Source organism: Ambystoma mexicanum, chromosome 6p, assembly GCF_040938575.1.
Source record: "Ambystoma mexicanum isolate Mex_15411 chromosome 6p, UKY_AmexF1_1, whole genome shotgun sequence".
NCBI lineage: Eukaryota > Metazoa > Chordata > Amphibia > Caudata > Ambystomatidae > Ambystoma > Ambystoma mexicanum.
This window is the reverse complement of record NC_090935.1, coordinates 1454806521-1454823981: the sequence shown is the minus strand read 5'-3', so window position 1 is coordinate 1454823981 and position 17461 is coordinate 1454806521. Positions and strand designations below refer to the sequence as shown.

Below are 17461 nucleotides of genomic sequence, written 5' to 3'. Positions count from 1 at the left end.
CGTGACCGAGCTGGCCATGAACCATGTCTTGGTAAGACCAAGGACATCAAGGTCAAGTTCTTCAAGAAAGTGGCAGATGTCAGAGGAGTGTTTGACAGCAGAGCGAGAGTTGAGAGTGGCAAGATGAAGAAGGTTGCCAGCCTTAAAGACCTTCCGGGGAGGGGTACAAATCAGGGGTACGCCCTGCAGAGGTATGGAGGGAGCTTGAAGGGCAGAAGGGGAAGGAAAAGAGTGCAAGGTTTCCAAGGAAGGAGAGTAGGGGACAGCTGGAGATGAGAGAAAGTTGATGCGGCGAGGGAACCGCCTATCTAAGAGGAGGAGATTGGCCTGAGGGCCTTGCACCATGACAGTGCCATTAAGGTAGACATTGATGACTCTGGAGGAGTCAAAGGAATCCATGAGGACTTCTCAGCGGGTGCCACCATTAATGGGAGAGGAGGAGACAGGACAGAGCACAGAGATCATATGAAGGGTCCAGAGATCTGGCAAAGGGACGATGAAGAGGATGTCAGTGAGGGCTTGTCTGGCAGAGGCGCTGGAATAGGTATCAGCGATGGGGAGACCTGGGTTGGAGGCCAAGATATCCTTTTTAAATTTCTTCTTACCAGACTTGGTGAGAAGGGAAGCATAGTTGATAAAGAAGCAGTTGGAGTAGATGGGAGAAACAGATAACACCATGGGCAGGTAGAGGAAGGAGGCAGTAGGAGAAATATGCAAGTACAGCGGTATAGAACAGTATAGAACAGTCACTGGGCTAGCAGGTGGGGGAAAAAGTTAAATGAAAAACACACCCAAATTCCAAAGACGCACCCAAATTTGACTTTCCAAAGACACACCCAAATTTGACTTTCCAAAGACGCGCCCAAATTTGACTTTCCAAAGACGCACCCGATTTTGACTTCCCAAGGTAAATGCTAATGCACCGTAAGTAAAAAAATGAAATAAAAATTGAGGTATGAGTTAGAGGTGAGTCCTGGAACGAGAGCATTAGAGAGCATAACAGGGAGAATAGTTTGAACAGGCAGCGGGGGGTGAGTGAAGGACCATGAAGGGAAAAGAAAGGGTAAACCGAAGGAGGGAACTAACCCATGGAGAGGGAAGAAATAGTCTTGGTAGTCCAGTTTCATAGCCGAGTGAGCTGGTAGCCCTAGGGAGGGCCAGGTTTTGGTAGTAGATTCATGTAGCATCAGCGAAACACAGAAGCCTTTCAGAGATATGAACGAAAGCAAGATTCCATAAAATAAGTAAGACATATAGAACAGAGTTCTCATGGTTACAACAAATCAGAATGAATGAGGGGAAAAGGCTGCCCTCATTGAAGAGAGCTAGAAAAAGCTCCAGCAGTCCAGCAAAAAGTGCTGGGAGTCTCACTAGGAGTGGGGATTAAGCATAAAACTGATAGATTTCCCTAACAATGCACATAGTCCGGAACCTTCGTCTTGGTTGGTTCTTCAATTCATCATGCATGTCATCAAACGTTCTTTTCAATCTTGGTTGTGTTAGATCTCGGTGCCACCTTTGACATTATTGACCATTCTATTTTTCTCCAAACTCTGTCATGGTTCTGGATTTCGGGCTCTGCTCTTGGTTCTCATCCTATCTCTCTAACCACACTTTGCAAATATCTTGGAAAAGTTTATTTATTCACCCTAACCTCTTCCCTTTGGTGGTCCTCACAGCCCAGCGCTGGGGCCACTCTTGTTCACTTTGAATCCTATTCCTCTCCCATCACTAATTGCGGGCTTCAATCATTGTTTTATTTGTTTTAATCCTAAAAAACAAAATTTTATTTTCCCTGTTTCTGACCATCATACATCTTGTGGTTGAAACAGCTGCATGACTTCAGGTTCAAAATTATACTGAAACTCTGCAGGAAGCCCTTCACAGGAAGGCCGACGAGATGAGAAGGAAAGATAAAAGGTGGCATGTGGATTCCTCAAATAGTCCCACAAACATGGAAGCATCTTCTTTTGACTGAAAAGGTAGTCCCTCACATTTTTCGTTTAAGGGGTTTCCCCTCACAAGCCAGGAGAGCACTCAGACACCTGTTATTCGGCGATGAGAGTAAGTAGACAGAGCTTTAAAATACCTCCTTCCCCCTCCTAACACCAGCCAACAAACCAGGGCTAATATTTCACTTGAAAACATGCACAGAAACGAACGGGAGTGCTAAGGGAACAGTTGAACCCCACTGAAGTAAGATGTAGTGATGGGGGAATGGTGGTTATTCAATTTATGTATTTAATTATTTTTTTATAACACACTTAATGCCATATCTGAGTTTGGTTTCTAAGCACGGATCCAAGATTCGAAACTCTGTTGCTGTACGTGGTCTTGCTTCCATGGCCAGCGCGTTGCCCCTGTGCGATCGTTCCGGGCGATTCATTTACATGCATGATGAAAGTAATGGGGACTTAGTGGGACTATACTGGAATATGTGTCTAGTGCTGGGTGATTCCCCAAATATTACCTGCATTAATATGGGACTATGTCCATTTAGATATAGAACCTTTGGGTTGTGTGCTGTGAGGAACCTGAGGGCGTCTTCTCGGTTGGTCAGGGAAAGGCCATTGCTTTTGGATCCTGACCCTGGGGTTGGATATGTGAGGGAGGATCTCCTGGGTGGAGGAAACTTGGGGAGAGGACGTCCTTAGGTGAGACATGCCATCTGCCATTTCCTTTTCATAATGAACCCTCCATCCCACAAGCCTTCATGGGCTCTTTTTAGCCCTTTTTCCTGTTCTTCCCCTAAAACATTCCTCAAGAAACAACAATATTCTATTGGGACGAGGAAGAGACCAACTAGAGCAACACATCCTCATTTTAATCATGCACACACATCTAGACCTCCACTGAGTACTGAGACGAGGAGAGGACAGTCAGAGTAAGGCAGGACTACTGCTTCAGTAGTGAGCGGTCTAGTCCTTTTTGGTCCAATCACAAAGGCGGGAACTTTAAAAGGCGGAATCATTTTGGACATGAAGCAGCAGCTCGGAAAGCAACTCCGGATCAGTGGTGTGGCAAACGTAGCGCTGGAGACCCGTACAAAGATGCAGAGTTTGTGCAGCAGGAAGCAAAGCTGAGGGACACTGGAGGCCGGTAGCAGATCACGAGAGGGAGACCAGCGTGACCGGGCGAAGCGGTCACAAGAATCCGGACCTGCAGCTGGAGCAACGCCACAGAGCACCGCTGGAAGAAGAAGCTGACAGAAGAAGCGAGGCAAAGAAGGGTATTGTTCCTTAAACTTTGAAAGGTTAGCAAGCCATTTCCCATGGGGAAAGGAATTAAAACTTTGGTAGGTCCCTTATTAAATTGGGAACAACACACTTCCTGGCCGTTACTAAACCTCCCAGGTACAGCCACCTACGTTGAATTCAAGGAAGGTTTCTTACAAAGTGAGGGACAAATCAGCAATTTCTATCGTCAAAAATTAAGTATTAAATGAAGCCCCGGGGAAACACCATTGAAATTGGGAGAACGAGTTAAGAACACAATGTCTTTTTGGACCAAAAAGGACTAGACCGCTCACTACTGAAGCAATGTCTTTTTGGTTGGGAAAGAAAACATTACTATAAGTGTTGGAAGCTTTGAACATCAAACAGTTTATCAATTCCTTGCCTCCCTCACTTCAATGGGCTGTCTTACAACTTAATAAACCCACACTCTCCTTAGCTTTCGCAACCGCCCAAAAATGTGCTGATGCCAGTAGACATTTTCATCTGTTACACAGAGTGGAAGAAAAGGACAATACAGGACCCCTCCGTCCTAATTTTCCTTTGAGAGAAAGAATAGGTATTGCCATTCGATCCAGTGACTTTAATAGCGGGGAGAGGGAGAAAACAGAAGGAAAAAAAGATCCAAAAGTGAAAGAAGAAATACAGAAAGAAGACAGCAGACCCATCAAACTAATAATCCCTATATGTTTTTCTTGTAAAGAGTCTGGACATCTGGCGAGGAATTGCTCCCAAAATAAAAGGGGAAGAACCCATGGAAATTGGGTGTATGGTAGGGGAAGAATGGGAAGATCCATATAATTAAGAAAATGTCGAAACCCAAAGTAACTTCGTTTGTGGGACCTCAACTAGTCCACTCACGAATCTGTTCTTGTGAATGTGATCCTGGTACAGGCACTGGTAGATTCTGGCAGTAAACAAACAGCAGTGCAAGCCGATCTAGTTCCATCTGAAAAATTAAACGGTGCACCTTTGATAAGAATCGCTTGCCCCTTGTTTAGGGAGACCATGAGATCTACCCTAAACTTGCTATTCCCATAAATGTGAAAGGAACAGCTACCATTTTCCCTACAGCCTTTATACCAGGTCTACCAGAAGAAACGATCATTGGGACTGACTTCCCTAGTTTCCCATCACTAATAGGAAGTCAGCCCACACCCTTTACAATTTTCACCTTTCCAAGCATAGCAAGAAGAACCATTTATACCAACGTCTGTGTGGGATTGATCCTCGATCCTGATAGACTCACAGCAACCCCCACAACCCCCCCATAGAATCCATCGGCAAATGTTCCTGGTGCGGGGCCCTGAAGGATATGAGAGGAACCGGAGGGCGTCCTCACTTCTTTTCCCCCCTGTATCCTTCTCTCGGATGGCCAGGGAAAAGCCATCGCTTTTGGATCCTGTCCATGTGGGTGGATATGCGAGGGAGGATCACCTGGGTGGTGGAAACTTGGGGAGAGGACGTCCTTGGGTGAGACATGGTATGCCCCATTTCCTTTTCATAATGAACCCTCCATCCCACAAAACTTCGTAGGCTATTGACAGCCCTTTCCCTGTTCTTCCCCTAAAGCATTCCCCAAGAAACAACAATACACTACTGGGATGAGGAAGAGACCAACTAGAGCCACACATCTTCATTTTAATCATGCGTGTGTCTCAGTACTCAGTTGAGATCTACATGTGTCTACATGTAGATCTCAACTGAGTACTGAGACGAGAAGGAGGACAGCAAGAGCAAGGCAGGACTACCACTTCAGCAGTGAGCGGTCTAGTGCTTTTTGGTCCAATCATGAAAGCGGGAACTTTTAAAAGGCAGAATCATTACAGACATGGAGCCAGAAGCAGCTGCTGGGAATGTGACTGCGGATCAGCGGTGTGGCAGACGGAGCGCTTGAGACCCGTACAAAGATGCAGAGTTTGTGCAGCAGGAAGCGAATCCCTGTAACGGACCACGAGTGGGAGACCAGCGTGACTGCAGCTGGGGCATTGCCGGGGGAGCAAAGCCACGGAAAGCCGCTGGAAGAAGAAGCGAGGCACCGCACGGCAAGGCGAGAACCCATGGCAGCAGAGGACCTTGCAGCGCCGTAAGCTCAGACCGGTGTGTGTGCAAGGAAGGGAAACCACCAGGCTGGCAGGCGAATATGCGAACAACGCAATAAACATTGTTTTGAATAATGAACAAAGTACTTTTGAATAAGGAACTAAATGAAAGGCATTAAAAGTACTTTTGAATACTGAATGAGCGAAAGCAAGGTTTGAGCACTTATGAATATTGAGTGTAGTGAAAGAAAGCTGGTGAATTTGGCACATTCCACAAACTGTATTAATTGAGGCACAAGTATTGACAACGTTTAAGAGAATACCAAGAAGGGTATGATATGAGAAACCAAGTTTTGGCCAAAGCCAATAGATTCCACGGAACTGCATGTTAAACGAGCATTGGCAGCAAAGGAGTTCAAGGAACTACATGTTATGAGGAAACCCATATTGGCAAGAGCCAGGGGAATATAAGACGGTGCAACACATCCATGGTGGCCAACCAAGCTCCGGTACAGTGTCAGGAGAGTTTGACACCAGTGAATAAACCAAGCATCACTGTCAAATTGAAGCAGTGGCATATTGGTGATGGAAAGCAACCAAGAAGAGGTATCGGTTGCGTGGCCCGTAATGGGGGGACTGTGAAAGTATCCATACAACCATCTCTGGTTGTAAAACACAAGCTTCTTTATGGATACTTTCAGTGGCTTTTCGATACCAGGGGGGGGTACTCAGTCTAGGCGCAGTTGTCATACCACATGTTATTTTGAAGTTAACAAATTGAGCTGAAGAAATTGAACTGCCCATATGAACTAGTGAAAACCACCAATCTCAAAAGAGCTGGGAAGTGTCCCAAGGAACTGTGTTGTTTTTGAAAAGCTGAAAGATTTGAACTCTTGGGGAAGGGAGCCCCTGGTATTTTGTGGACTGTTTTGAATATGGGGAAGCGGAGTACAAGCCAAGAGCTGGAAGAAACTCTGAACTTTAGTTTGAACACTGCTCATTTTTGATGCTGACATCCCTACACATTTAGTTGTGAAGGCAAGTATAGATTTTGGACACAGTCATTTGATTTGGACTTCATGACACAGACTATCCTTAGTTTTCTTTAGGTAGGGAAATCCCACCTTCGCATAGGACAGGTTGCACCTTACACCATCCTGCCTTTTTAGTTAATAAAACCTTTGTGCACCAAACTTGAATCGGTGGGGAACTCGAGGCATTGACACATGTCCCACCAAATTATGTGGTTTAATATCTCTTTATTTTTTGTGTCCATTTTGTCAAGGTTCAAGGGAGGGCAACTCCCCAAAAGGAAGTAGGGGAAACTCTAAAACTAAAATAAAGCTCTATCCAAGAAATGAATGGTCAGGAGGGGTAACACCAAAGTGAGAGTTCTTCCAGGGGTTACACACCAGTGTATGCTTCAAACAATAATGTTCCAAAACCTATTCTTATAAGCCATTGTCTCTTCCCTGAGACACCATAATCCTTGAAAACAATATACAAGTGAGGTGGCTGACACAAAGTTTCTAATCCCTATTCATCACTAGTCTTTAGCTTCCAGGCTACCCCAGTCTCTAAAAGAAAGCATGTTAAGGATTGGCTACACAAGTGTATAAACCTATTCTTAACAACTCCATCCTACTCTATAAAAAAACAATACTGCCCCCAGTACCTTCCTTGTCAAAGGCGTAGGGGCTGAGAACTGGGGACTCCTCCTCTTGTGCCTACCAAAATGATGGCATAAGCCTCAACAACATGTTGACTGCCTAGACGACTGGGCAGGCCCCATCAATGGACAATAGCGGAGGCCACTCCATGTAGAGACCACTACTGTGAGCAGCATATCTCCTCGGCTGGAGCAGCAACAACATCTGAAGGAGATCCCCACCATTCTTCTGCGGCATGTGAGGAAGTGCCGCTTTGGGGGCGAAGCAGAGAATTGGCAGGATGAACAGCCAGGCAACATGGCTGGGTGGTAACGTCAACGGGTGGGCCATGAGGATTCCCAGAGCGAGGAGCGAACCCAACAACGGGTCCAACCGGATCTCTACCTCACTTACATATACGTGGCACCTCGCCTGTAGAATTTGAGGTGTGGCCCAACCCCTTTCCTTCCTTTTGGAAAACCCACATCAAAAAGAAGGAAGGAAAAAACAGCCAGGGAAAGACAACCAATCAGGAGGAAGGTGTAGGGATACAAATAAAATAAAATAAGAGAAAACAGGAAGTGTGAGTTGCAGGGTTGAGATCAGTAGCCAAGGAAGAGATTGAGGACGAAGAGACCAACAGAAAGAGAGAGAGCTGGTGGAAGAGACTGGTGGAGACATACTGGCGTCACAGATTTAGAGGTTCTGCAGGATGAATGTGCGCGAGTGTGAAATGGTTGAATAGGAAAGATTGGTTAAGGTGTGCTTCTGATGGGGGGAGAGTGGTAGTGATAGGTAATGGGGTAGGGGTAGTAGTACATGAGTGGTAGTGATGGGGGAGGTAGCAGGGAGCAATAGAAGGGTATTAAAAAGAAAGAGGAAGTGGAGAGTTAGTAGTAATAGCTGTAAGGAACTCATGGTGGCAACAGTAAAGACAGACACAAGTGATCACAGTTCAAGGGAGTTAATTAAACTGTAAATGCAAGGTGGAAAAATGCCTACGCTAAACCTAAATCTAAGATCGGAGCAAGCGTCGACCATCAAATGAAAAATAAGGCAGTCCTTGTGGCGTTGTGTCAATAAATAGGCCTATAGTAAAGAAAACAATTGCCAATTCCTTACAACTAAGTACAGAAAGCGTGTGGGATAGGGTTTCAATAAAGAAAAGTGTTCACAAATAATAAGTCAGGATGTGATTTCACCAGGGGATAAGGTGGGTCTCCTGAGCACAGCACACACGCAAGCTTTCGCTGCACAAGCCAACAGTTCTGCCTCAGCTATCAGGTTCTTCGATGGTAAAAGTCCCTTTTCAATTAAAGGTCTCTTGCCCTCGAGGGCCTGGTAGTTTCCACAAACAAACACAAGTTCTGTTCCCCGTATATTTTAGGTGACGGCTTCACCGCTGGGTCCCCCTGGGCATAGACCTCTCTCAAATAGTATTCAACAAATAAACTAAACAGTTCCTTTCCCGATGTACTTTGGGGTGATGACCTTTCACCTTGGATCTCCCTTGGCTAGACTCGGACCCCAAATGACTAGCGAGACAGTTCACTTCTGCTTTTCTTGCAATACTTCTTCTTTTCACGAATCAGTGTCTTTTTAAACAGCAGCACGGGATTCACCTCTGTTTGTCGGCCTCCCTCTGCCGGTTCACTCTGGCTACCTTTTGTAAAACAGTTCACTGTGCACATCCCTCGGTAGCGTTCACTTCTGTCAAGACACTGCTCATAGGGATTTCAGGCTTTGCCCCTTTTTGGTAGCATCCCTCTGCCGGGTTCACTCTTGCTAACCTTTTTAAAACACTGTTCATGCGCTCACTTCATCAAGCGGGATTCATTTCCCTTTTGCTTCACAATCATCTGTCGGTCAAAGACTTTCAGCGGTACAGAGGATTTTGCAAGACTCCTGTATGACCACTTTGACACCCTTTTCGCCTTCTTCCAAGGCCTTATGGTTAGCGTAGTTCAACAATCGGGTAATCGCCAGAGTTTCTTAAGTGAGCTCCCACGTGGTGCCGACCTCCTCTGTTGCTGGTTTTTGCCCTCTTTCCCCAATAATATCTTTATGCTTTTCAAAGGTCAATCTAGCCGTTGGCAACTTTTCGTTTAACACAGTTTGGTTTCTTATCGATACTGCCCTCGACTCACTGGCTGTGAAGAACCGCTTTGCTTTCTTTCTTCTTGGAGTAAAGGTTCGTACCACAGAGACAAGTGTTCTTCCCCAGATTGGTAATCAACGGAGGAGGGTCTTGTGTACCCTTAACACATGCTGGCTTTTGTTCACAGACTTATAATACCTTTTGCAGAGGTTTCACAGGCTTTGGTCGGAAAGGGCAAGGCCGCTTCGCTCCTTGTCACCCTCTCGGTCTGCACCGCCTTTCTCCTCCTCTTGAACTGCTGTGCTCAGTTAGCTCTCACGTCATGTGGTCTGCCTTGCTCATAGGGTGCTGTTGTGCTCCACCTTTTATCCCTGTGGGGAAGGGAAAGGGCCATCCAGTGTGTGCGATTCTGGTCAATTGCCTGACTTTGCCTGACCCGTGTATTGGGACATGCCAGGTAAACGGCTCTAGTGTTAGTCTGTTGTCTTTCGTGTTGTGCAAAAGTGTTCTTGTCAGAAAAGGGGGGGGGGCAGTGTTTTGGAATATCGTGGTAGGATGGGGAAAAGGTGTTTAAAGAAGGGGGATACCGCGTCTCACCCGTCGGTGTCACACTCCCCAAGGACCCTCCATCCAGGTGATCCTCCTGCCCTGGTCCACCCCCAGGAACTGGATCCAAAAGCGATGGCCGCGTCCTGGCTGCCTGGATGACAGCTCCCCGGGGACTAGACAGGGAGACACCTTCTCACATACCCTTCCTCCATACGATGCAGCCACATTTGTTTCACAGGGGAACCGGAAAGAAAATCTTTATTTCCTTGGTCTTTGCCTTTTCGGTGTTCCACTGTGAAACCATAGGGTTGTAGGTCTAGAAACCATTGCGTGACTAGAGGGTTTGAATCTTTGCGTTGGCTAATCCAAACTAGGGGTGAGTAGTCGGTGACAAGCGTGAATATTTGTCCTAATATGTAGTATCTGAGATGGATAATAGCCCATTTGATGGCTAGGGCCTCTAGTTCTACCACAGAGTAGTTTTTTTCACATGGGAATAACTTGCGACTGGTGTATAGTATGAGATGTTTTAGTCCGTCGAAAATTTGTGACAAGACCGCTCCTGACCCTGTAAGGGAGGCATCCATCTGTAACACTAACTCCTTTGAGAAGCCAACTACCTTCAGGACTGGTTTCTGACGCAGAGTTTGTTTCAGGATGTTATAGCATATCTCGTCTTCGTCATTCCAATGAAGTTTCTGAGGTTCAGCATTTTTAAGTTTATCAGTCAGCCGAGCTTTTTTGTCTGAAAAGTTGGGGATAAACCTAAGGTAATACCCTATTAATCCGAGGAAGGCTCTAAGGTCTCTTTTGGTTTTAGGGGTTGGTGTATCTAAGACGGCTTTTACCTTTTCATGTTGGGGTTGTACATTCCCATTCCCTACGAAGAAGCCAAGATATTTTATGGCTGATTGGGCCAATCTGCACTTAGTTGGATTAGCAGTTAGCCCAGCATTTCCTAGGACTTTCATGATGGTATAAAAGTGGAAGAGATGGTCCTCCCTAGTTTTACTATAAATGACGATTATCGTCAATCTAGGCTCCACAGAAGCAGAGTAGGGCTGTAGAATCCCATCCATGAGGCGTTGGAAAGTGGCCAGTGCACCTTGTAGGCCGAAGGGGAGGACTTTAAACTGGAATAGTCCTAAAGGTGTTGAGAATGCGTTTTTTCCCCTATCTAGCCCATATATGGGAACTTGCCAGTACCCTTTGGTTAAATCTAGGGTGGATAAATAGGTGGCTGTTCCGAGTTTCTCAATTAGGTCATTGATACGTGGCATGGGATAGGCATCGAAGTCCGAGATGGTATTGACTTGACGGAAGTCTATGCAAAATCTACAGGAACTGTCAGGTTTAGTAACTAACATGATAGGAGAGACCGTGGACTTGAGGAGGGTTCAATGATATTGGCTTTCAACATTTTGTTGACTTCCTCGATCACAAACTGGTAATGGGCTTCTGGTAGTTGAAATGGCTTTAGATTAACCACTTTACATTTAGGTGTTCTGATATAGTGGTATGTACCTTTTACTCGTCCTGGTTTCTCTGAGAATACATCAGGAAATGAGATCACTAAATCTTTTAGATCTTCTCGCTGTTGGACTGACAACTCTGAAGGAATTAAGCCAAAGTTGTATATATCCTCAAGAACCAGACAAGCTAGTACTTTGGCATGGGTGGCAGACTGGTTCACCTTCCATTCTTTCAAGAGGTTTATATGGTATAAGTGGACTTTCTGTTTTCTGTCTGGTTGGGCTATTTTATACGTACAGGTCCCTGTCTGTTCTATTATCTCATAAGGTCTGTGCCACGTGGAGACACGTTTGTTTTCTGACGTGGGCAAGAGGACCAGTGCTTTCTGTCCTATGGAGAATGATCTTAAATCTACTTTTTTATCATAAGCAGCCTTTTGTTGACTCTGAGCCTTCCCCATGTGAGTACAAACCAAGTCTCGGACCATTTTCATGTGTTCTCGCATTCGAGTGGTAGTTTGTGAAATTGGAATGGGGGCCTCCTCTCTTTCTTCCCAGGTTTCTCAGAGCATGTCTAAGACATCTCTAGGTTCTCTTCCGTAGTGCAATTCAAAGGGAGAGAAATCTGTGCAAAGTTCGGGGGGCGGGGTGCGAGTTCCTTCTGACAAATAATGCCCAGGGGATCATCCGGTGCCAGTCCTTCCCATCCTTGTCTACTTATTTCTGTAAAATTAGTTTTAGGGTCTTATTGAATCTTTCTACCAGGCCATCGGTTTGTGGATGGTACACAGAAGTTTGCAAGGTAAAGATGTGGAGTAGCTCTTTGACTTTGGGCATAGGCTTACTCATCAAATGTGTACCTTGGTCTGTTAGTATTTCTTTGGGAAAGCCAACCCTGCAGAAATACAGTAGGAGATGCTTAAGGATCTGCTGGGTGGTGTTATTTTGCATTGGGAATTGCTTGGGATATCGGGTTGCATAGTCTACGATCACTAGGACATATTTATTGCCCCATTTAGATGTCTGTATAAGTCCTATTATGTCCATACCAATTCTAGAAAAGGGGACGTCTATGATCGGTAGTGGGTCCAGAGGGGCAGGTAATGGGATGTGCGTGCTGGTCTTTAGTCATATTTCCGTGTCTGGATGAAAGTTTTTATATTGGCACGGATACCCAGCCAATAAAACTTCCCACTAATGTGTGCCTGTGTTTAAAATTGTCCTAAATGCCCTCCAGTAAGGTGGAAATGCGCAATCTCTAGCACACTCTTTCGATGACTCTTGGGTATTACTAATTGGGTTTTTACCAGACCTTCGGTGGAGGTTTCTCTCCTGTAATGTAACCCTTGTTTTAAGAAGAAAAATGAACTGCCATATTCTCTGCCACCTTCGTCTGGAATTGCTTGTATAAAATCTTCCGCGAGGGCTGGGTCATTTCGCTGGGCAAAGTCGAGGTCGGCATAGATGGTAGATTTGTCTGCCTTTCTTTCTTCGATGTCAAGAGATTTATCAGCTTCCCCAAGGCCTAAGTTACCTTTCTCTGTTTTATCTGGTTCACTTTTCTTTAAATTAAGGGAATAGAGCTCTTTCCAAAATTTCCTGAGCAATCTGATCTCCTCGACGTACCTCAAAATGGACTTTCACATGATTCTGTAAGAAAACCTTCACATCTCCCCGGAAGTCGGGATCAATAACGCCTGCTAAGACATCTATCCCGAACTTCCATGCTAAGCCAGATTTTGGGGCTAATCGGATATAGCACCCCAGAGGTGGGTATCAAAACTAAATCCGTAGGAATCATTCCTCTTTTCCCAGGGGAATAATAGCTTCCCTACTCCTACAGATATCAAACCCTATTGATTCCTTGGTGGCCATGGAAGGGTTAGAGGCTCTCTGACTAGGTGTTTGAAATTGTTGGGTTCCCCAATTTGTTTCAATTGAGTCCCATCCCACCCTGACACCATATGTAAGGAACTCGTGGTGGCAACAGTAAAGACAGACACAAGTGATCACAGTTCAATGGTGTTTATTAAACTGTAAATGCAGGGTGGAAAAATGCCTGGCATCTATCTGCGTAGAATATATCTTCAAAACCTACTGAGGTCTATATATAAATACTAGAGGGTCGGAAACTATTTGTATCCATTTACATTTATATAAGGGAGGTTTAAGAACCTGCTCATAGGACATTTTTTGATTATTGGAGATTATTAATTATGGCCTTGAGGACGACCTTTGGTCGAAACATGTGTCGGCTGCACACTTAAGCTCAAAACATGGCCTCAAAAAACTAATTTATGGTTACAGATTATGGGCCTGATTCATGGAAAGTTTTCCTATGGGATTGCGCCATTATGAAACACTTCCATGAATCAGGCCCTATGTTTTGATTTTTGATAAATTTATACTCCTAAAGTAAAAGAAATTGTTTTTGCTCTGCACAATCCACCATTCTCTTTTAATCAACCTACAGAATGTAATAATCAACAGTTAACCATTATACGACTTGCTAATCGATAATTTCTGGCTCTTTCAATGGAGCGAATGTAAGGTGCCGTTTCTGACTCCCTTTAGAAAACTAACCGGCGCAAGACAGGGATAGCCAGAAAGGAAAGTCCAGCAGTGAGTCCGTATTAGGGAGAATTCTCATAAATATGCTCATTCCCTCTACCTTAGAGCTCTCCAGCTCTTTTGCTAAACTTTGGGGCCTTGAACATTTTTAATTCTGTTTGTTTTCTGTGTTTATTTCTTTTGGTTATGAGGTTTTTAGACAACCCCATAGGCATCATCTTTTTTGTGTGTCACACGGCACCCTCAGTGAAGTTACACGGGGATGTCTTTTTAGACTTCCCAAACGTTTAAATACCTTCTCTGGGATAAACTACTGTTTCCGAGAGAATTTAAAGTTAAATTGACTTTACTAGTCTTTTTAAATTCCTAGACCCAGCACACACTATCTTCCTATAGAGTGCTGGAGGGCTTTCCTATGTCTAGAAACTCATGTAGCAGTCAAATGCTACCCTTTTCTATTGAAATGGATGGTGGCAGTGGTTTTACAATGAATTACCATGATTTTTCCCGACCACGAACACCGGTAGCTAAAAATCTCGGGAGCCATGTTTTTCAAGATGGTGCCTTAAGCCCCTTTGTTTAAACGGGTCCTGGTCTTCTTCTTTCGCCATTTGTTTTTGGAAAGGTCCTTCTAGTGTTCGTCTCTGTGCGCCAAACTAGGTTTGGTCCCTTTGTTTCCATGCCTTTGGCGGGCTTCAAGACTGAAGACCGCCTCTCGTGTTGGAGTGTCTGGGGTGGGCAGGAAGTGACGGAGGTGTCCAAAACTCCCCGTGCTTAGTCTCCTAGGAGACCCAAATGCACCCTGGCGTGATTGGCTGGCTGACTGTCCGGCAAGGACAGCCACCTTGCTGGGTGAGTGGCAGCTAGGCTGGAATGAAAGGGAGAAAACTGTTTAAAAGGTGAGTCTCCTGGACCGGAAAGCCGAGTCGACCACTGGAAAGAACGAACCGAAGACGAGCTGGAAGAGGACAGCTGCTGCAATTCCTGGACCGTTGGTTTGTCCGGTGAAGCCCTGCTGCAGTTTGAATTGCCAAGTTCATCTCGACAGAGAAGCCCCTTCAAGGACAACTTCTTCCTTGAGTTGGTGGGACCAATCAACTCATAAGCCACCTGGATACCATTCTCGGAGCTGGTTAAGATTAACCAGGGGGAAGGACACCAGCTTGTGTGCTTGTCTACAGCTACTCGAACTGAAGTAACTCCATTTTTTCCACGTTTTCCGATGATCCCGTGCACTGCAGGATTCCCCTGACGTCCTCCCTCTTGTCCCCACGACTGAGGCTCAGGAACAGTGAGATCTGCAGGAACTGACGTCTTCAGCTGCATCTTTTTCTTCATATTAAGGTACTGTGCCAACCGATTGCGAGAACTTACCTCTCGTGGTGAAAGTTTGTGTAACTTTCCCAACTTGCAGGCCTAATCAGCTTGGGTCCCAACATATAATTCTTTTTCATACAAACTACTTCTGAGAACTTTGGCAAAGACTTTACCGTTTACTACAAGAACTGCTCATTCCTATCCAAGACACTAGTCCATTGACTTTGTCCTAGGCCTATTGAACTCAATCGAGTCCTATAATGAAGTGAAACTATCTGCACTGCCTAAGAAAGTATTTGTGGTCTATTCTATTAACGTGTGCCTTTGCCCGCCTATTTAAAGTGACTGAAATGCTATTTTGCTCCTATTTCAGGGGAGCCTAATTTACTCAGAAACGTATTGGTTTGGTGTTGAAGTTTTATTTGTGTATGATATGAAGTTGCCTCCTTCCAGTGAATGTTTTCTAAATGATTGTGCAATAAATAAATAAGTGTTTTACCAAGAGACCTTGAGTATAAGTGTCTACTTGAACCACTGTGATTGTAAGACCTCTGTGTAACCTCTTGTACTGCTCACATTCCCTCTTGAGATAAGCCTGGCTGCTCAGCTCGCTACCACAAACTGTGTAGTACAGACTTATACCAAAGGTTGGTTTTGCTTACACCTGTAGTCCTAATTGTATGTGGTGGTCCCAGAGGGTACTGCATGCAATTCTGCCTAACAGTCCGTGAGCCAACGCTTTAGGGAAACCATCTCAGCTGTTTTATAAGGAGACAGACAGTGGGAGGTAAGGAACCTTAGCACTAACTGGGGTACAGCCATCTGGGTTAGGGTGGATGTAGCCCAAGGGAGGGAGAGGGATGGCCCTCCTGCCACTTGTATATAAAAACCTGGTAAAACCCCAGGAATATGAGGCACCATCTGATGTTGTAAAACAATCTGATGTTGTAAAACCGTCAATAAACACCCCTTAAACCAGCTAATGAGTCGGAGTGGGTTTCTTTGGTGTCTCCTCGTCACATTCCAGAAGACATGTCCCCGTTATCAGCTTCAATGATTTGTTGTATAAGGTTTCTTTTCTTTTCTGGTCAGCTAGGATTCACAGCTGGCCGCAAAACTGGGGTGTTTGTAGTGCCTGCGGCTGTGTTCGATTGACATAACATAGGTTATATCACTCCAACCTGCGGCTCTCCAGATGTTTTAAACTGCCACTACCTCATCCCTCACTGTTCGCTATGCTGACTAGGGCGGATCAGAGTTCTAGTCCACAACATCTGAAGAGCCAAAGGTTGCATATCCCAAGGCTAGATAAACAAAGGTATTGTATCCCTCCTCAAAGGAAATGCGAGTGCCACCCTACTGTAGTGTCCTATACCATTTTCTTTTTCCAGAGATGATGCTGAATCGACCCCTATGAGCAAAACTGAAATGTTTTCGTTCACTGCTTTCCCATTCTTATCAAATGTACTCTTCTATTTGCCTTTTGCTTTGGTTCCTTCCACATTCCATTCAGTATTCCAGTTTTTTTCCCGTTACTACTTTTTACATTTGATTGTGATTGATGGCACTCTCCACTGTTAAATAATTGAAAGAGCTTTTTTTTATTATATATTACATTTCAAATGTACCCTCTATAATACAAAATCTGAGTTTTCTTTGTACGTTTAATTTCAAATAAGAGCCATATTTCGTGTCCAATAAGTGTAAGGGGAAAGGAAAACGAAGGGCAACATTGGCCTTGAGATTTTTAGTCGACCTGGGTTTTGGATCCTTAGTGGTTCAGACCGTATTTTAAGACAACTTCTGTGTGACCCAAGCCAAGGCTCCATGAGAACTATTTCCTTCCCAGCTTGACTACCTCACCCCCATTCTAAACGTGACATTGCAATGGAACCATGCATTTGATCAATTTATTTATTTTAAGCATCTACAAAGGATGTTTTCATTCCCACCCGGAGAAGGGCGCTCGGCCAATGAGGTGGCTGGAAATGTGGATGCAAACTGCCATTGTGCTGCCTGCGTTCCACCAGTCATGAGAGCGCTTCCCTGGGTGCTGCCAACATTTTTCCCTTGTTGGCCCTGGGCCCAATCCTGTGCCCTTTCTCACCACTCCTACCACCAGGCAGGTCCCCATAGCATCCAGACTCATCCACTCGCCTGCTGGCCTGGTGCTCCAGCTGCCGCTCCAGCACAGTCCTTCCACAGCCCCCATAGAAATAGAAAAGGGACTGGGGTGCGGACTAACGGGCCGTTACTGGCCCTATACACACTCCGACGTGTGGGTGATAGCTTAAATGTCTACACTGTATTTTGCTTCATATTACGTAGTTGGTGCTGTTATAAGCGTTTATTTGGTGCCCTAAAAATAGGTGTCGTTAATTGGTGGAGTGTGGTTTGTATCTTTAGCTGAAACCTGCAGCTTCCAGTTTGCTATCCATGTTGATGAATGAGTGATTTTGTGTGGACTATGTATGGAATGTTAAACTCCACACCTTTTTCGAGGACATGTATGTGTTGTAATCAACCTTTG

General features: G+C 45.0%; 1 protein-coding gene across 2 annotated transcripts in view; it reads left to right on the top strand.

Annotated features, from left to right (window-relative positions):
• Window positions 1-17461, top strand: part of LOC138510523 (zinc finger protein interacting with ribonucleoprotein K-like) — a 206070-nt gene that overhangs the window by 78472 nt on the left and 110137 nt on the right. The gene's annotated exons all lie outside the window — the stretch shown is intronic.